The 21,784-nt window shown below is 36.8% G+C and overlaps 1 protein-coding gene across 7 annotated transcripts in view; it reads right to left on the reverse strand.

The window, feature by feature from the left end:
• SYTL2 (synaptotagmin like 2) overlaps positions 1 to 20,388 on the reverse strand; it is a 1,607,062-nt gene extending 1,586,674 nt beyond the window's left edge. For 3 of the 7 annotated variants that reach the window (XM_044071181.1, XM_044071180.1, XM_044071175.1), the window contains exon 1: positions 20,122 to 20,388. The gene's annotated coding sequence lies outside the window, so the exon portion shown is untranslated. The remainder of the gene's footprint in view (positions 1 to 20,121) is intronic. The other 4 variants (XM_044071183.1, XM_044071184.1, XM_044071182.1 and 1 more) reach the window with 2 other exon arrangements.
• Positions 20,389 to 21,784: the final 1,396 nt, after the last annotated feature.

Consider the following 21,784-nt stretch of genomic DNA (forward strand, 5'->3'; position numbering starts at 1 on the left):
TCGGTGTTAGGTAGACCACCGCCTATGTGGTAGCTCATTGGTACAGAGTTTTTACCAAAAGGGATGACAATGCACTTTTTGGCACTGAGCTTGAGGCCATGGCTTTGACACCAGGCATCTGTCTCAGTGAGGCCCTTTTGTAGGATATCCAGATCGTTAGAGAAGATGTGAGCCTTAGTCTTTGATTCTCAGAAATCTCATGACTTGCATCTGTGTTAAAACAGTAAAAATGGAAACAGATCACAGACCAATCCTTGTATGCTAATACTGTAAGTGCGGCATATCTTCATGAGTGTAAGGAAGATTTATCTGATGAAGATCTTAAAGGTTTATGGACTGATGGACTGTTTCTCAATTGTCTAGGTCTGTTGAGAAGCTACAGGAGTTTAAAGCATATACAAATGATAACTTTGAAATGCAGGGTGTAATGTTACATTGGTATAGGCAGATAATGCTCTCACTTCATCCAGTCATTCAAGCTTATTTTCTCTATGAGGTGAGCACACGTGTTTTCATGGTTTATTATTTAAAGGTTACAGAGTAATTACTTTGACCCATCTGTATGAAAACATGCTAAACGGAATACATGAGTCACAAATAGGCATGAACAGGTGTAAAAAAAGACTTGTAATGTCTTTTACTGGCCTTACATGTCTGAACAAATAAAGCAGATGATGCAGAAGTGTAAAGTATACACCATGTTGAGAAACCACAATTAAATAGGGGAGATGATACCACATGAGATTCCATGTTTAACTTGGATGAAATCAGAAGATGGCTTATTCCTGTATAAAGGTGCACATTTTCTTTTGGAACAGACTAAGACTTGACATTTTCACAAGCTGTGCAATCATGTGATACCACAAATGAAAGTAGTGCTGCAATGTTATGTTGACATCAGTCTTTGAAACACATGGAATTCATGAGGAAGCAATACCAGATAATGGTCCTTAACTTGTGAACCAAGAATTTCGTAACTTTGAGAATCAATGGAAGTCCAGCTGCATTACCTCAGGACTTAGCTTTCCGCAAAGCAATGAACAAAAGGAATGAGTGATCTAAATATCAAAAAATGTCATCAGAAAATATGAAGGTCAGTTCTAGGTACCATAATTTGTTCTTAACAGTATCCTAGATCATATCTAACACAAGGTCATGATGAACAAAAGCAGAAAATAAGCAGGGAATGACTGACTATAAAACTATTAAGAGTCACAAGATAATCAGTCACCTGTGTGTGTCAAGATGGGTGAGAGTTTATTTCAGTGAAAATCTAAACGGTGATTGATTCTAATGGTAGTGATAATACACTTTCATCTGACATGTTAAAAATGGCAATTTTAAACAGTCTTCTACTTGCAATTATTCTGGGATTTACAGACTGATTTTTTAGTTTATTCTATTAACCATACATAAAAGTCAAATATGCATTTTTACACAAGCAACTTGTTTTTCATGGCTGAAGTAACAGCTATGTATTTATCACAGGATGCAATATAGGCACACAGTAGTACATGCTGAACTAATATAGGCAGTTCAGTAATCTTTACTTACTACCCCCTTCTCACCCCCTAAAGGGCCCATCTCTATATGGGAAGAATGCAAAGTTCCTGTAATCATGGCTGCATAGTTAAAAACCACACTGTCCAAAGCCAAGAACACAGCATCCATGGGACATGACAACATCCCAGGCTGTGTTTTACATGAACTGCAGAATGAACTGGCACCCCACCTAAGTACCATGTTCAGTCATAGCCTCACCTCAGGCTTTGTGCCCACTGAATGGCGCACAGCGATAGTTATCCCACTCCACAAAGGGGGAGCCACCAAGAAACCTGGGAACTACTGCCCCATTAGCCTAACAAGCCTGGTCTGCAAGGCTATGGAACGTATCATCATGGATCTTATAAACAAAGGCATTGGTAATCTCCAAACTCTGGATCCCACCCAGTTCAGGTTTGTAAAAGGCAGATTATGTCTCCTAAACCTGACAGATTTCTTTGAAGCAGTCACCAAAGCCATAGACGAGGGTAAGGTGGCTCACACAGCCTATCTAGATCTCACCAACGCTTTTGACACCATCCCCCACTCAGGAATAATAGATAAACTCACTAAACTAGGTATAAATCCCTACATCACAAGATGGGTTGCCAACCGGCTCACTGACAGAACCCACACTGTGAAAGTAGCAGACTCCAAATCCAACTTCAGACCAGTGACAAGTGGAGTACCACAGGGTTTAGTCCTGGGTCCTCTCCTGTTTGGTATCTACTTTTCTGAAGTACAGGCTAACACAGAAGGTCTTTGGCTAACGAAGTTTGCAGATGACTGCAAACTAGGAGCCATAATCAAAACTCCTAATGATGTGAACATCTTACAAAATGGCCTCACAGAGACAGATGCCTGGTGTCAAAGCCATGGCCTAAAGCTCAATGCCAAAAAGTGCATTATCATCCCCTTTGGTAAAAACTCTGTACCCATGAGCTACCACATTGGTGGTAGTCTACTTAACACCTAAAGTCTGATAAGAGACCTTGGGATATAGGTGGACAGTAGTCTTTCCTTTGATAATCACATCGCCACAGTAGTCAGGAAATCCTTATATGTGGCACACCTCATCACAAAAGGTATCTGATCCAGGAAAAAAGAGGTCATTGTTGCTCTCTACTCATCACTCATTAGACCCATTATAGAGTACAATGCCCCTTTTGGTATGTACCTCACAAGACATCTACAACAACTGGAAAGACTGCAGAAATACCTCACAAAGAGGATTACTAGACTACCAGATGCCCTATGCAGACCGTCTCAAAAAACTCCAGCTTTACTCCGTCGCATATCACCTACTCAGAGGCAATCTCTGCCTGACATACAAAGCTATGTCAAACCCAGAGCTGTTGGACATGCTCCACTTAAAGAAATCCCAATCCCTCTGAGATACATGCTCTAGGGACCTAAACCTTGTCACCACAATAAACAGAACATGCTGGAGGGATAGATTCTTGTCCCACAGACTTCCCATACTCTGGAACAAACTACCTATCTATATCAAACAAAGCTCCTCATTAGCACTCTTCAAGAAAAATCTTGATGATTGGATGGGAAATAGGAAATTCACCCTGGGGATCACCTCTGTGGCTCTGTTCGACAGGGTCACAGGAAAATAATTTTCTTGGGTGGTGAAAGCCCGGGTACCTTTCTGGCTAGGCTTATATAGGCCCTAGGGCCAATAGCCTAGTACCTACCTATGAATGTATGAACCAAGGCAGGTTAGCTAAAGGTAAAGGAGTTCTTCTTCTGCAGCTTGAATGTGCTCTATCCGTAATTGTCTCCATCTTACAAAAGAGTCTATCCATACTTAATCTCCAACAAAATTTTTAATAACAGCAATCATTTTGTATGTTCTATAATCAGCTTTCAACACAATAATAGTAGCCAAAGAGATAACAATACAACTGTGCAGCTTAGTCTTTTGAGTCCTAATAGTTTTGTCTTGTATAACAATAACACAATTTAGTTTTATTTTGTATAACGATAACATACATTATTGATGCTATTACACTGTGGTCAAGTCAATTGGCTTATGGCATTGTATCATCACAGATTGAATGTCAAGGAAGGAATCGCATATGAAAAAATGTTGTAATTAAAGTCACTGAATCATTTACATGAATATTTGTGATAGTTTTTTTAATGTATTTTTATTTATTTATTTATTTTTTGACAGTTTCCTAGCGTATCTTTGTCCAAGGATGTAAGTATAAGGGGACTGGGTAGAGGAGCATGTCCCTCTCAACATTTCTTCATTCCTGTTATGGGCAGCTGACAGTAAAATCTTCAGATCATTATTCAACTATTCAGCCTATGAAAAGTAACACCTGGAGTGACTGGTGTTACAAGTACTTGGTTTGGTTCAGTAAGGACGTTGACATGAATACTTGCATTATAACACACTATCCTTACTGACAGCTGTCACTATCCTCTGACTAAAGCTCACTGTAGCCACATCTTTAGGCCAGTGGATAATATTATATAGACTATATAGCACTACAAACTATGTTTTTTATTCTCAGCTACCATTTAGTAAACAGTATTTTCTCTTCATCTACCTGTAATTTGTATAGTGCTGAATCTTTTACTGTTTATACAGGGGTTGGGAGGGTGGCCTAATGGTTAAGGTGTTTGCCTTACAAACACAAAGTGCAGGGTTTGAGTCTCGCAAGGGATAATTGGCTAAGCTTAAAATGGCTCACAAGGACAGTTACCTTAGTACGAATCTATAACTCTACTAAGCCCTTCTTAAATATAATATTTTACAAACTTTCAATGTACGAACCTATAACTCTACTAAGCCCTTCTTAAATATATTTTTTATTGCGCTTGACTACTAAATAAAGTCAAATTATCCTTTACTGAGCGAAGTACATAAGCAATAGGTTAAGCGCTTTCATCTACTCAACGTAGATTTCTTCAGAACAACTTACATACTCAATACTACACTTTAAATACTTTCTAAAAGCCCGCCAAAAAAACTAATTATCTAATTACCTAACCAATCAAACATTCATTAAAATTTAATAGCACAAAACAACAATCTCATTTTTATCATACAAATTGATGAATAATTATATAATTAAATAAAATTCATTAATATAATACTAAAACCTTCATAAATTTGAATGTGATAAAAATCCTTACTAATAAATATAATATATTCCTATATATTAAATTGATAAAATGTATACATAAAGGACTAACGAACAACATAAATTCATTCATATACCATAGTTTAATTTCTTAATAAAGGTTTGGTGGGAATATACTCATTGATGCCTGGTGGACTGGCTGCATTCAGTCTAATCTGCCATTGAATCTCTTTCTCCCTAGGATAGATTTGATATCACACCCCCTAGGGTTGTTCCTAACCACTTCTAGAATGGCAAATTTGAATGAGTTACAGCCCTCACTCTATACCAGGTGCCTATATAATGCATTATTCTTGTCCTTCTTCTTAATGCAGTATGTATGGTCATATATTCTATTGCGTAACCGTCTGTCAGTTTTCCCAACATAAAAACTAGGACAAGACATACATTTTCCCAGATATACTATATGTTGGGTCTGACAGTTTCCTTTTTTGAAAAATATTTTACTTTTGATGTTATTGTCCAGATGCAGACTGTCAGTCTGTAAAATAAATGAGCATTGATTACAGTGTCCACATGGCTTGGTCCCTGTCACACTTTTATTCCCATCATTATAACAATTATTAGTTTTAACCTCGATCATTCTCTTTAAATTCATCCCTGTTTTGTAGACGAAGGTAGGTTTATCTCCTATTTTATCACTAATCCCTTCGTCACAAGTTAGTATATTCCAGTTGGTCTCCAGAATATTCCTGATTTCTCCCACATGTTGTCCATACTGTAATATATAGGCCTTATGATAATTATCTCCTATTTGTTTTTTGTTAACCTGATTGTGTGGTGTAAATTCCCTCCCCAATAAGGGTGGATATTTATTTCCCCATTCATTAGTCACATATTCAGTGACATCCTTAACCACTGATGATGGATAGCCCCTTTGACTAAACAATTGGCCAATAAATTTCATTTCTTCATATATTCAATATATGACCATACATACTTAATTAGTTTTTTTGGCGGGCTTTTAGAAAGTATTTAAAGTGTAGTATTGAGTATGTAAGTTGTTCTGAAGAAATCTACGTTGAGTAGATGAAAGTGCTTAACCTATCGCTTATGTACTTCGCTCAATAAAGGATTTGGATACTGTGGATCGTGGTGTTTCATTCAGGGTAGCTGCTTTTTCGATCGTTGGTTGTTTTGTTGCTGGATTCCCTGGATAGATTCCTGTGAGCTAGTTGTTTTACGATGGATTCCATCGGGGATATCTCTCCCAATTTTTCACCAGTAAGAAGGGGTGAAGTTGACAAAATACACTCTGAACTTGTAATTCTGAAAGGGAAAATCACCCGATTATTGGAACTTATGACGCCGCCTACAACTAAGTGTAATACAGCATCAGATAACGTTGTGCCAGAGGGGTTACATCACCGTGCTCTGATACCGGAAGTAGAAGCTCCGAAGACATACCTAATGGACAGAGAGCTCCAGCGAGTAAGCCTACACAGATAAACGCCGCCTCTTATGGGAACTTCACCTCCAGCCAAAAGATGGGACACTTCAACTTGTCTACTATGTCTGGCGATGTTTCGGAGGATGTTTATCTTTTTTCTGGAGCTAAACCTAGCGTATGCAACCCTCTAGGACATATTCCACGGCAGCTGGTTCAAAATCAGTGGTACAAAAAGATACGAGACAGCAAGGTAGACATCAGTTATCGGATACAGACAATGGTATGTCTAATTATAATGTTTTCAACTTGTACAATTTTTTAAAAATGCCTTATGAATTCCGTACTGACGACTACAATAAAGAACATTTCCAAGTTAATAATACTAACAGCACATTAAAGGACATGATTTATAACTTTGGAAAAAAACTTAATAACATTAAAGCCATACAGATGGACAATATGTATCTTAGAAAATGCATAGATTGTGGTATCATACCCATGGGGTTACGTTTTTTCAAACAACCCATGGGTGTGGAACTTAATGAGGCCAATATACGTATATGTAACAAAATGTTTGATGGTTTTGGCATACAGTTTATGGAATTTATTATATCTTGTAACGACAGCAAGTTAAGTTCGTTATTGAAGGAGGTGGAAGAACTTAATACGTCTATAACAAGTGACTTGTTGTATCCACAGTGGGAAAAGTTACATGTTAAACAGTTCCACCATGCTGAAACCAATTGTAAAAAGATGTTCGATAGAAAATGTAAAAAGTTTTTTAGAGATACCAAACAATATCAGAATGCAACTGCGTACAAATGGAACAAAAAGGGATATGTAAGAACTGAATACAGTAGCAATGCTAGGTGTGGGGAGGCAGACAATCATGAACAACATAGAGTGGATTTTTATAATACTGATTTTTTAGAGCAGGAACAGTATGGGAGGGGGAATCGCCCACGGGAAACTCGGTACCAGGGACAGAGGGAATGGAACAATTGGAATCCGTACAGAAAACAATGACCAATACTGGAATTTTGGTCACTGATGGGGTCGTGTATAGTGTAGGGGATTTCAAAATTTACAACTATACAGAACATCCAGTAGATATTGAAATGTTTTCTACTTTTTCTAAAGGTATGAAATATATACCCAGGAGAAAGTTTGACATAGTGGATACACTGGTTGAGTTTAAAAAATATATGAGGAAGCTCAATCTGGGTATATTTTTTTGGGAGTCTAACCCTGGAACCATGAATATGAGTGGTCTGAGGAAGAAAAGTACGTTTACCCCCCCCCCCCATGTACAATACTCTTATCAATTTTGAAAAAGTAGTCAGTAAGAAAATTTATGAATTATATAAACATGTACAGAAAGATAGATGTAGAAGTAATTGGAGCTCTACTGACGAGGCTATCTTAACTACACTTTGTGACATTTACAATATCAGAATCATGACACCTGACAAAGGGGGAGGTGTAGTCTTGTTTGATATGGACATTTATATACAAACAATATTTGATATTTTGAATACATCAGACCAATACGAGATTTCCTCGCTAAATCAGATTAATATAGCCCATAGAAGGATTGACTTATATCTGGAAGAATTTTTATTGGATGAACGTATTACTCAGGATTTATACAACTTTTTAAAGGTTGAATACCCCACTTTAGCAACTATCACGGTGATACCCAAAGTACACAAAAACATTCATGAACCCCCATTTAGACCTATTATTTCTGGAAGTTGTAGCAAAACCTTCCCTTTTGGCAAGGTAGTTGATCAATGGTTAAAACATATTTATCCGAAGATATCACATTTAATCAAAGATTGTTGGGAATTTCTAGGGAAGTTCAAACATGAATTATGGAATATGGATTTACTTTTTGTTACAATTGATATAAAAGATTTGTTTTCATGTATACCTAGGACGGAAGGTATGAATAGGTTTATTAACAGTCTGAACAAGCATAGTGGACTAGAATGGGATAAGATAGACCTCCTATCTGAATTTATGAACCTGGTTCTTGAAAACAACTATATTTTTTTTTAAGGAGAGTACTACAAACAAATATCAGGGGTCGCTATGGGGGCAGCATGTGCCCCCATTTATGCAAATATGGTTCTCTTAGATTGGGAGGAGGAATACATCCTATATACACCACAGCTGGAGCAAATGGCTTGTTATGTCAGGTATTTGGATGATTTGTTTATTTTATGGACAGGAAAGGAGAAGAATCTGATACGATTTATAGAATATATTAATGGAACTACTTCCTATTTACAATTTACATATAATACTAGTAAGATAGGTATCAATTACTTAGATACATACATTTTTAGTGATGGAACTACTTAGGTTCATAGGTTCATACTCCAGTCTAAGATATACAGGAAAGACACTTTCTGTAATGCCTATCTGGAATATTCAAGTAATCATCCATATAAGCAGAAAAAAAGTATACTGAAAGGGCAATGTATTAGGGCAGCTAGAATGACTTCAAGAAAGGATGACATGATTGAAGAAATGAAATTTATTGGCCAATTGTTTAGTCAAAGGGGCTATCCATCATCAATGGTTAAGGATGTCACTGAATATGTGACTAATGAATGGGGAAATAAATATCCTCCCTTATTGGGGAGGGAATTTACACCACACAATCAGGTTAACAAAAAACAAATAGGAGATAATTATCATAAGGCCTATATATTACAGTATGGACAACATGTGGGAGAAATCAGGAATATTCTGGAGACCAACTGGAATATACTAACTTGTGACGAAGGGATTAGTGATAAAATAGGAGATAAACCTACCTTCGTCTACAAAACAGGGATGAATTTAAAGAGAATGATCGAGGTTAAAACTCATAATAGTTATAATGATGGGAATAAAAGTGTGACAGGGACCAAGCCATGTGGACACTGTAATCAATGCTCATTTATTTTACAGACTGACAGTCTGCATCTGGACAATAACATCAAAAGTAAAATATTTTTCAAAAAAGGAAACTGTCAGACCCAACATATAGTATATCTGGGAAAATGTATGTCTTGTCCTAGTTTTTATGTTGGGAAAACTGACAGACGGTTACGCAATAGAATATATGACCATACATACTGCATTAAGAAGAAGGACAAGAATAATGCATTATATAGGCACCTGGTATAGAGTGAGGGCTGTAACTCATTCAAATTTGCCATTCTAGAAGTGGTTAGGAACAACCCTAGGGGGTGTGATATCAAATCTATCCTAGGGGAGAAAGAGATTCAATGGCAGATTAGACTGAATGCAGCCAGTCCACCAGGCATCAATGAGTATATTCCCACCAAACCTTTATTAAGAAATTAAACTATGGTATATGAATGAATTTATGTTGTTCGTTAGTCCTTTATGTATACATTTTATCAATTTAATATATAGGAATATATTATATTTATTAGTAAGGATTTTTATCACATTCAAATTTATGAAGGTTTTAGTATTATATTAATGAATTTTATTTAATTATATAATTATTCATCAGTTTATATGACAAAAATGAGATTGTTGTTTTGTGCTATTAAATTTTAATGAATGTTTGATTGGTTAGGTAATTAGATAATTAGTTTTTTTGGCGAGCTTTTAGAAAGTATTTAAAGTGTAGTATTGAGTATGTAAGTTGTTTTGAAGAAATCTACGTTGAGTAGATGAAAGCGCTTAACCTATTGCTTATGTACTTCGCTCAATAAAGGATTTGGATACTGTGGATCGTGATGTTTCATTCAGGGGAGCTGCTTTTTCGATCGTTGGTTATTCTATATGAGGAATGGACATTATAATAATTTTCAACAGTCCACCATCTTAAAATATAAGCACATAAAGCACATCTAAAGTGGTTGGATGATGTCAACCTGCAGCTCACGCATTTCTAGCACTAGACCTAGTCAACCACTGTTAATTTAAACATAGCGCAGTGCCTAAATGTAAATATATATCAATCATTTCTTATTTAAAAATGCCAAAACCTCATCAGTATTTGTCAATCAACACAGTAATGCCCACACCTGCACAATCGTGCCCCTGTGTACTAAGAGTACATTTTGCTGGCTAGTCTTACATGGCAGCAAAAATATAAGCTGCATGTCAATGTAAATATCAGCCCCCACTTCCTCTCAAACCACTGCTGGCCCAAGTGCCTACTAAATCAGGCATCTGCTAGCCTCAGTTACTGTCCTCAGCCACATCACACGTTAATCACAAAAACTACTATAAATGATGGCAAAGAGTTCTGTCTTCCCAAACATATAAGTTTCAAAAAGTTTACATACTCTATAATGTGCAATTTGTTGCTCTTGTCCAGTTTCAGTACTCTGTTTATCTGTTGTTCAACTTGTCTTGCCAGGTATATTTTTTTTTTTTTTTTGCTAGCTGATAGATACTAGCTGAACAGCAAATGACTAATACTCTGATTGGGCAGCCTATAGCCAATTGGGGTCTGTGCCTTAAATTATAAATTTAGTGCAAATTGTTTCTGAGAGCTGGCTTCATATAACATCTCTAAAATGCACAGTAAAGTTCATTCTAAGTGAGTAACTGTTTTATTTAATTGTTTGCACTGTGACACTGCCACAGTGAATACAGAGCTCATATACAAATGTATCTCAGGTGTATGCAGAATAATGTCTAAAAATGTCAGTACACTTTATCTTGCCACATACCTGGCTTGTAACTAAAAATGGTCACCATCGATCAACCAACTTTCCTGGTTAACACTTAATGCATGTAATGCATGACATATGTCACTAGATGGGTTGCAAACTGGCTCAAGGACAGAACCCACATGGTTAGAATTGCTGGAGCCATGTCAGACTCCAAACCAGTTACAAGTGGCATCCCACAAGGCTCAGTCCTGGGACCTCTCTTGTTCGGTATATATTTCTCGGAGGTACAGGCCAACACGGAAGGACTGTAGCTGACCAAGTTCTCAGATGACTGCAAACTGGGTGCCATAATCAACTCTCCAGCCGACACAAGCATCCTCCAAAAGGGCCTCATAGAAACAGACAACTGGTGCCAGAGCCATGGCCTCAAGCTAAACGCCAAAAAGTGTATAGTCATCCCCTTTGGCAAAAATAGTGCCACAAATTACCACATAGGTGGTAATCCATTAAGTACAGAAGAAGTAATTAGGGACCTGGGGACCCAAGTTGATAGCAATCTCTCATTTGACAACCACGTGGCCAAAGTGGTTAGAAAAACATTTTATATAGCCCACCTAATCATGAAGGGATTCACATCTAGATCAGGGAGGTCATCGTGCCTCTTTACTCATCCCTCATCAGGCCCATAATTGAGTACAATGCCCCTTTTGGGATGTACCTTACCAGACACCTGCAGCAACTGGAAAGACCCCAAAAGTACCTCACCAACAGGAACAAAGGGCTCAAACAGATGCCATATGCTGCCCGGTTAAAGAAACTCCAGCTCTACTCAGTGGCATACCGCCTGCTCAGAGGCGATCTGTGCCTGACATATAAAGCCATGTCCAACCCGGAATTAATGGACATGCTGCACCTCAGAAAATCCAAATCCCATCGAGCTATGCTTCGAGACTTGAACCTCAGCACTGAAATAAATAGGACATGCTGGAGGGACCGATTCATAACCCAGAGGCTCCCTTCACTCTGGAATAAAATCCCAGTCCAGGTTAGGCAGAGTCCCTCATTGACTCTCTTCAAGAGGAATCTTGATGAGTGGATGGGAGATCGCAGGTTTACCCCGGGTATCACTTCTGTGTCACTGTTAGACAGAGGCACAGTATACTAACCTCGAAAAAGGGCATAGCAAAATTAATTTAAAATGGGTGGCGAAAGCCAAACACACTCTGGCTAGGCTTATAAATGCCCTACGGCAGATAGCCTAGTATGAACCTATGAACCTATGAATAACACATAAAAGACACTAGGCTGTGCCTAATTTCCCTGCATTGCCAATTCACATAACTGCAAAAGCAGGTAACACTCTTACCCTTCTGTGACATAAATCCTCACAGAAAGACAGGTAGGTTCCCAGTTTAACAACAGCATTACCTACAACAGACAAACAGTTATCTGGTGTTTGTTATTAACCAATAAAAAAGAAATCCATTTGCTGCTGTCTTATGCATCACCAGGCAACATTTCCACTGCAAACTCACTGCTCACATCACTGATCCACACCTGTCACCTACTGCTGTATGACTACGACATTCCCTGAACTGTCCTTCTCCTCTGGGTCCAAATATGAACTGAGTTAATTGTTCAAAATATAAATGAATGGGCAGACAGCTCAAAATATGTCCATGCAACTTAGAGCATACGGCTATAACCAAGCTATTTCTTAACGTTCTTCCTTACCTTTTAGTATACGTACCAACTATGAAACCCAACCTATTTTAACAATGTTACAGTCATTGCATCACCATGCCCAAAATGTATTTTTGTGCAGCAAATATGATGTTGACCTTCAGAACAGAACAGTAAAAAGATTTTATAAGATGTGGCCTTAAAATAAAATGTTCTGCCCACCCAACATACCAAGAAAACAAGCAAATACACTTTTAACAATTTTTTTACTAATGAAACTGTATATAGCTTTTAAATGGCTAGATACGATAAATATCTCTTGGGAGGGTTTTAAACAAGTAGTTATACAACACCTTTTAGCTCATAAAATAGTAACAGATAAAAGAATCAAAAACATGAAATCCAGAGAAATTTGGGAACAAACCTTTAATATCATCTTAGCATAATTCATCACACAGTAACTTAGAAATACACTCTAATGGAACTGAAGAACACATACAAGTTCAGATATTAAATAACTTGGATATTACGAATGTATATACTGTCTGTATAACTGTGGAATTAACAGTGAAAGCATATATGTACATAGTGTAAATAGATATGTTGTACAACCTATATCCTGTGGTATTGACATCAATGTATAACATATATATATACGGTCATGTTGTAAGATGGTTTTCATCTGTGACATTTATTAATGTAAAACGAAAAAGAAAAATTATTGAAAAAAAAAATTGAAGTGTTCTGTATATCTGGGCCAACATTTTTCATACCATCTGAAAACATGAGCCCAAATTTAATTTAGGGAATGTTTGTAAGTTTATCAGTGTCAGTACTTTAAGCCCTGAATTTCAACATACGCTTCATTAGAACTTACCTCAAAATCAGTGCTGCAGTCATTATATAATGAGATACTGAATGAAGTATGTCTTCAAAGCAGTGAACAAAATCATACTTTGAAACAAAATTCAGTGACAACGGTAGAGTTCAACAGACTGCATCCTTACAAATGCACTCTACAGACCTAAAAGACCTAAAGATGCATATAGTGAACCTTTAGTTCACAGTCAATAGTTATCAGAGTTACATGCCAACATTAAATCTAAAATACATTTGTTCATGCATTATCTTGGGCTCAGATCTTCAGCAAGTCATCCACTTGATCCCATGTCATACACTACACCACTATCATTTCACTTCTGACAGAGGATAACATACAGAGACTCAGAAATCATTATATTAGGTAGGATTGCAGAGTTAGCAGTAATGCACAAAATGGGGGCCATGATGAGTGACTATCAGCAGTATTAATATACATATACATATATATGTATATATATATATATATATACATATATAAATATATATATATATATATATATACATATATATATATATATATACATATATATATATGGGTCTACTTGAAAACACCGACACGCCAAAACACCAATGACGAGAATACCGAGACCAGAAGATCGACAACTGAGATGACCGACAGTTTAAAAGCACAAAACTTCACATGCCCGACAAACCACAATCCCCACAATCAACAAAACAAAACAAATACCTTTTCCAAAAAACACACACACAACATAAGCACACCAAAAACCTTACAAACCTACACTAAACCTTACATACACAACTATCTATGCACTAACCTTAACCCAAACCTTAACCCATCACTATCGCACACTCACCTAACCCGTGCCCTAACCCTAACTCACTTAACCCGCCCCTAACCCTAAAGTCTGTCACTATCACACACTTACCTTATCCGCAACCTAACCCTAACTCACTTAACCTGCCCCTAACCCTAAAGTCTGTCACTATCACACACTTACCTTAACATGTCGGTGTTCTCAGCGTCGGGCTTTTAAACGGTCGGTCATCTCAGATGTCGATCTTCCGGTCTCAGTGTTCTCATCATCGGTGTTTTGGCATGTCAGTGTTTTCAAATAGACCCATATATATATATATATATATATATATATATATATATATATATATATATATATATACGTGTGTGTGTGTGTGTATGTATACATACAGTGGATATAAAAAGTCTATGCACCCCTGTTAAAATTACAGGTTTTTGTGATATATAAAAAATTAGACCACAATAAATCATGTCAAAACTTTTCTCACCTTTACTGTGACATATAACCTGTACAATTTAACTGAAAAACAAACAAATCTGTTAAGAGAAAAAAATATAAAAAATAAAAAACATACACTACACTGGCTGCATAAGGGTGCACACCCTTAAACTAATACTTTGTTGTGTGTGCACACCCTTAAACTAATACTTTGTTGAAGCACCTTTTGATTTAATTACAGCATTCAGTCTTCTTTGTAGGAGCCTGTCAGCATGGCACATCTTGACTTGGTAATATTTGCCCACTCTTCCTTGCAAAAGAGCTCCAAATCTGTCAGATTGCGAGGGCATCTCTTATGCACAGCCCTCTTCAGGTCACCCCACAGATTTTCTATTGGATTTACTTCTGGACTCTGGCTGGGCCATTCCAAAACTTTAATTTTCTCCTGGTGAATCCATTCTTTTGTTGATTTGGATGTATGCTTGGGGTTACTGTCGTACTGAAAGGTGAAATTCCTCTTCAGCTTTCTAGCAAATGCCTGAAGATTTTGGGCCAAAAGTGACTGGTATTTGGAACTGTTCATAATTCCCTCCATCTTGACTAAAGCTCCAGTTCCAGCTGAAGAAAAGCAACCCCAAAGCATGATATTGCCACCACCATGCTTCACTGTGGAGATGGTGTTCTTTTGGTGATGCAAAGTGTTGTTTTTGTGCCAAACGTCCCTTTTGGAATTGTGACCAAAAAGTTCAACCTTGGTCTCATCAGACCATAACACATTATCCCACCTGCTTTTGGGAGACGATGTATTGTTTTGCAAATTTTATCCAAGCCTGGATGTTTTTCTGTGTAAGAAAATGCGTCTGTCTTGCAACCCTACCCCATAGTCCAGACATATGGAGAATACGGGAGACTTTTGTCACATGTAGTACACAACCAGTACTTGCCAGAAATTCCTCCTGCTCCTTCAGTGTTGCTGTAGGTCTCTTGGTAGTCTCCCTCACCAGTTTTCATCATGTCTTTTCATCAATTTTGGAGGGATGTCCAGTTCTTTGCAACGTCACCATTGTCCAATATTTTCTCCACTTTTTGATGTCTGTCTTCACTGTTTTCCATGGTATATTCCATGCTGTGGAAATTTTTTTTACCCTTCTGTTGACTGATACCTTTCAACAATTAGATCCCTTTTAATGCGTTGTAAGCTCTCTGCAAACCATGGCTTTTGTTGTAGCAGGCAACTGAGTAAATATCAGGAAAATCCTACTAGGACAGCTGAACTTTATTTGGGGTTAATCAGAGTCTCTTTAATTGATGGCAGGTGTGTACCCAAGAAGACTAAATGCTGTAATTAAATCAAAAGGTGCTTCAACAAAATATTAGTTTAAGGGTGTGCACACAACAAAGTATTATTTTATGGGTGTGCACACATGCAACCAACATATTGTACGTTTTTTTTTTATATTTTCCCACAGATTTGTTTGTTTTTCAATTGAACTGTACAGGTTATAGGTCACATTAAAGACGGGAAAAGTTTTGAAATGATTTATTGTGGTCTCATTTTTTATATCACAAAAACTTAGCATTTTAACAGGGGTGTGTACACTTTTTATATCCACAGTATACAGTCATACAGGTTATGGCAAAGCTTGGGATAACTAGCTTTGATTGACATTGATACACTGCATGAGTAACAACACAGATTATGTATAATATCAATTTCATTTTTTGCAGGGTTTGCAGTCTAATTAAAAAAACTAAAGTATAGCTATACCATTAGATTAATGTATCAGACTGCATTGATAGATTGCCTGTCTGTACATACCAACTGTACATTATGTAGAAACGGGGTGAACAAGTAGATTACACAGATGGGCAAGTTATCTGTGCAAACAAGAACGTTAACCTGACAGCATAACTATGCGTCATTTTTAATTAGTTTGCAGTTACTGCATAATTTGGTTGGTATAAGTATACTTCACTTTTAATTAGTTTGCAATTATTGCATAACTTGACGGCAAAACTATATTTAATTTTCAATTAGTCTGCAGTTACTGCATAATTTGATGTTACAACTAAACTTCATTTTAATTAGTTTGCAGTTATTACATCATTTGATGGTACAACTATACTTCATTGTTTTAGTTTGCTGTTATTGCATAATCTGATAGTATAACTATACTCAATTTTCAATTAGTTTGGAGTTATTTTATAATTTGATAGTATAACTATACTTCATATTAATTAGTTTGTAGTTATTGCATAATTCGATAGCATAACTATTAGTGTCCAGTTATTGTATACTTTGATGGTATAAGCATACTTCATTTGTCATTAGCTTGTAATTACTGCATAAATTGATGGTATAACTATACCTAATTTTCAGTTAGTTTGCAGTTATGGCATAATTTGGCCATACTTCATTTTTAGTTTGTATTTATCGCATAACTTGATGGTATAAATATAATTAAGTTTGATTACTTTGTAGTTATTGCATCGCTGTACTTGATGGCACATCACTATACCATAATTTTAATTAGTTTGCTGTTATTGCATAATTTAACAGCATAACTATACGTCATAACTTGATGGTATAACTACACTTCACTTTTAATTAGTTTGCAATTTTTCACATAATTTAATGGTAAAACTATACTTCAGTTTTAATTAGTTTGCAGTTCATATATGAATCTGTTGTATGCATTTATTAGAGTAATCATTTCTTTAGATTCACAGATTAGTACTAAGCTAACTGTCCTTGTGGGCTATTTTAAGCCTAGCCAGTTACCTCATGTAAGAATCAAACCCTGCCCCTTGTGTCTGTAAGACACTTTAACCATTATACCAAACTCCCACCCACTTCATCTATCAACTACTGCCACGGTTGCATTTTTTTGTGCTTACATTCCAAAAGGTGTGGGGAGATTGTGGGGGGTGTCATCTCCCTCACATACATAAAGTGACAGCAATGACTGATACAGTTCAGTACATATATTGCAGTGATACTTTTATTTTCTGGACATATCCTTTGCAATATATATATTTTTAATTTACATTTAAGAATATTAGTGGGGGTAGCTCTCCTCACATGCAGCTTAGTTAAAAACTGTATTTTCAAGTGGCTGCAAGATAAAAATGGGAAAGTAATGCTTCTGTTTTCAATGTTTTCAAGGACTATGTGAATGACCATTGTAATTCTTTTCTGAAGTGCAGTTTCCATGTTGTAAATACAAGAAGCTACATTACATTGTTATGGAGGGCATTTTTAGCACCAAATGTGCATCTCAGATGGCAAGCAAAGTCAGGGTATGTAAAATACTAGCTACTGTGTATCCATTGGAGGGTACTACAACCAACATACATCCAAAGACTGTATGACACACACAGTACCTGTCTAATACTCTTCTTCACATTGAAGCTATGTAGCACTGTTCTTTTATATTCACATTATTTAAAAAGCTGCTGTATTGTTGAAGAGCTAGCATTTTTCAAAAAAATGTAGTTTGCTTTATTTTATCAACTGTAAAACTCCACTGCCAATCATGAGTAGACAGTTGATCCGCTGTGGCGACCCCTAACCGGGAAAAGCCGAAAGAAGAAGAAGTTTTATTTTATTAATTTAATAAAATTCCTTCAGGGCTTGATTTCATTAGGAGTAATGCACTCAGCAAATATGATTCATTTGGCCTCATGCTTCTTAATGTACCTACCATGTGTTCTCTCAAACAAGAGCTGCATCTTTATTAACACAACCAGAAAGTGTATCTCAGTAAGCAAAACAGCAGAGTTCATAAAATATATCTGTGCAGTCTATTTTACCTTAAGTTTCAACTTCTTTTATAAGTCTTATCAAAAAGTCACTGTGACTTAATTTGATATGTCTAAAAACAGGTAACTACAGACTACAAACTCACTCAGTTTTTCCATGAAATCAGATGACAGACCTGAGAAACATTCTTAAGAAAGAAGGCATAAGACCGCAGTGCTGAGAACCACCAGTTCAAATTTCCAAAAGCATACAGTTATCCAGTGAAACTGAACTCCTAAAAGTCCAACATAACCCTGTGGAATGTAAAAAGAAGTCTTTGTAACTGGAAAGGTTGTATTAGCAAAACTCTACTGCATCGTAAGCTCCCAGGAAGACTTCAATATACCTTCTAGTATAATTTAATAAACTAAAAGTACCTTATCGTCTAAAAGTTGCAAAAAACTAACTCTTTTACATGTAAAAGTACTTGCACTCAGCCTTCTTGAATCCCTAGTTTAAAGATATAATTTCCCTACTCTCTGCCATTTTTACCAAAACTTCATTAACACAGTAACTAGTCTATATATAAAAAAGAAAGTTTATAACATTGTAAACTAATTTGATAATTGTATGTTACCAATATATATAATGTTCTGTTTGCTATGTTTACCAAAAATGCTCTTTGCTATCTTTACCAAACCTGTCAATGTTATTTGTCAGGCCTCTGAACTGCTAACTGTGTTTACAACTTTCTATACCAATTTGCTTGATAATTGTATACCAATGTATATATTTATTTATTTTTTTCTTGTACCAGGGAGCTTTTCTCCCCGAGCCTCCACTGAAAATGGGCTCTTTATGGCCTAGTGGATTTTCCCGGTTAACAAACTATAAATAAATAAATACATTTTTGTAAGCAAGATGTATCACAAAGCAGAAGGTAGTACAGTGCCCCCGTGGTAGCATGAATGTCTTCCTTTTTCTTTTTTTTTTTTACAATCTTCTGAGCAGATGGGGATAACATCAGTGTTAAACACGTTTGAAGTAGGGTTACCACCTGTCCCCACTTTGAGAGGGACAGTCCCTCTTTGGGCAGTTGTGTCCTGTAAAAAAATTGTAAAAATGGCAAATGTCCTGAGATTTTAGGGCCAAATTATTTCTTATATTTTATGTAATAATTGCATTAAGCAGTTATTCTTATCTGAAACACCTAAATGTTATAAGAAACAGAATAAGCAACTAAAATGCTACAAGAATAGGCTTTTATTTAGGCAAAAAAGTGAAGTTCTGTCCTTTCTACTGGCTGTGGGTATGTTTTGGCCTGCCAAATCTGACGTTTGCACCAAATATGTCCCACTTTGAGCATGTGAAAAGGTGGCAACCCTAGTTTCAAGAGAAGACGCACAGCAGCGCTATGAAAGTAAACAATTCAGACTTTGCTTGCTCACTACACCCAACAAGGCGATGATGGCAGATGAAGCATCAGAGTGTATAACGATCATTGTATACTACAACATTTTGATCCAAGAAACGTCAGGGAACAATCAGTCTTTTACCTAAGGCACAAACTGTCTACACCTACACATTAAGTAAAATCATAGTGTGCTCTGCAGCCTCTGCACATACACTACCTTTCTTCCATATGGAGACAGCTGCTCAGTATCCCACAAACTTAAGGTATCGTAAAACTAAACACCTAGCTAATTACTGCGTAAAACTACATCAGTCCCAATTAATGTGGAAATGACAGCAGACAGTCATCTCGATTTTTAACAAGGTGGTACACATACATTGCATGTACGGCACTTTTCTATAAGTTTGACTCGCATCTGTTATAAATTTTACTTACGGTTCAGAATCTAAAACAAAAGTAACAAGTTCAAACACGATCGATTCTGCATTCTCCCCTTTTATGCGAACTTGTCTTGTGGAAATTCACGGCTGTTTTTCAAAGTTAACACGCTTTTACCTTCCACCGTTTCCTTCTGTCGGGATACCAAGGCTATCGATGCAGACACAGGCACGCAGATCACCTACACACTAAAGTTAGCGACCGCCTTTGGGAGATTTCTGCCTGGTGCTAGCAGGAGCGTTGTCGTCCTGTGGGAGGAGTCGGCTGGTGTGGTAAAGGTAAGAAGGTTCGCCCATATCAATAAAAAAGGGAGGTACAGTAAAACAAATGGAATAGATTTGTACGCATGGTAGGCTCTTGTCGGGATAAGCTCAAATTTAGGAAGCAGTGGAGTCGAGATTTACGTTTTATTTTAAACCGGAAAAATTTTCATAGGACTGTCACCCGTTTGTGCCCATAGGAGAGCATGGCTTAATGAAATGTGAAATCTGGCCCGAGTCGACAAACCACACTGCAACTCCTTACAGATACTTTTGTAATTTCTGATGATTTATATTGGACTACGGTGTGTGTACGGCAACATTCAGATTATCAGGCTGTTTGCCATTTTTGTATTGAAAATGAGAGCTGTATTTCGAAACCATGGGCAGGAGGTAACCCCATTGTATGGAATTCTCGTCGTTTTACCATCGGGAAGAATAGAAGGCAAGCTGCAATCCTGAGCTAAATGTAATTGTCAATAAGACGTGAGAATCAGGAAAACAAATTTCTAAAGGGAACCAAGAAAGATTTCATGAAACCCAACAAGGTGTGCACTGAGAAACCTTAGTAGCACGAAAATGCTGCACAATAAGAAACATGTAAGAAACGCAGCCAGTGACGGATTAAGTGTACCTCGGGCTATGTTCAAACTATGGACCCTACTCACCCACTTTTTAGGACCATGCATAAATGCACGTGATCTTTTAGATTCACTTTCCTGTTTGTTTAAAATGCACACTTACCTACCCGACTGTTTTAAATTAGAATTATTGTTTAACAAAGCCACATTTTTGAAATGCATAGTCTTGAACATTTTTCAAACAAGGTAAAGAAAATTTACTAACCCATCATAATAAAATTACCAGTTTCAGTCCTAAATGACCAATTGAACTGGTGTCATATATAATCCACTATGGTCTGTACTCCCCAGTTACTAGTTATAAAACTTAATTATCTGACTGTGAACAATTGCTTCAGTAAAGTACCCCAAACTGCTTTACACAAATGCACATCAGTGCTGCAAAGCCAAAAAAGTAATTGTTTAACTTGATCATGACAGAAGACACAGTCTACCAACTGTCCCTGCACCCAGCAATTATAGGCATACTGTTGGCTGCATGCTCCACAGATATCTGATTGTGGAAAAATATAATAATGATGACTACAGTAACATATTTCAAGTTAGCTTCACATAAGCACAACGTAACCACAGCAAAGTATTACAGCTTACTTCACATATGCATTCTAGTCTTGCAAAGCCAGATTAATGGCTGTTTCAAATGAGTAGGCAATAAGAGTAAAAGCTGCTTTCTCCTACAGATAGCCACCACCACTTATCCAGCAATTATAAACATTATGCTAACTAAGTACACCTAACTCAGAAATTCTGATAGATAAA

This window comes from Protopterus annectens, chromosome 5.part0 (genome assembly GCF_019279795.1).
Source record: "Protopterus annectens isolate FY-2018-M chromosome 5.part0, PAN1.0, whole genome shotgun sequence".
NCBI classification, from domain to species: Eukaryota; Metazoa; Chordata; order Ceratodontiformes; family Protopteridae; genus Protopterus; species Protopterus annectens.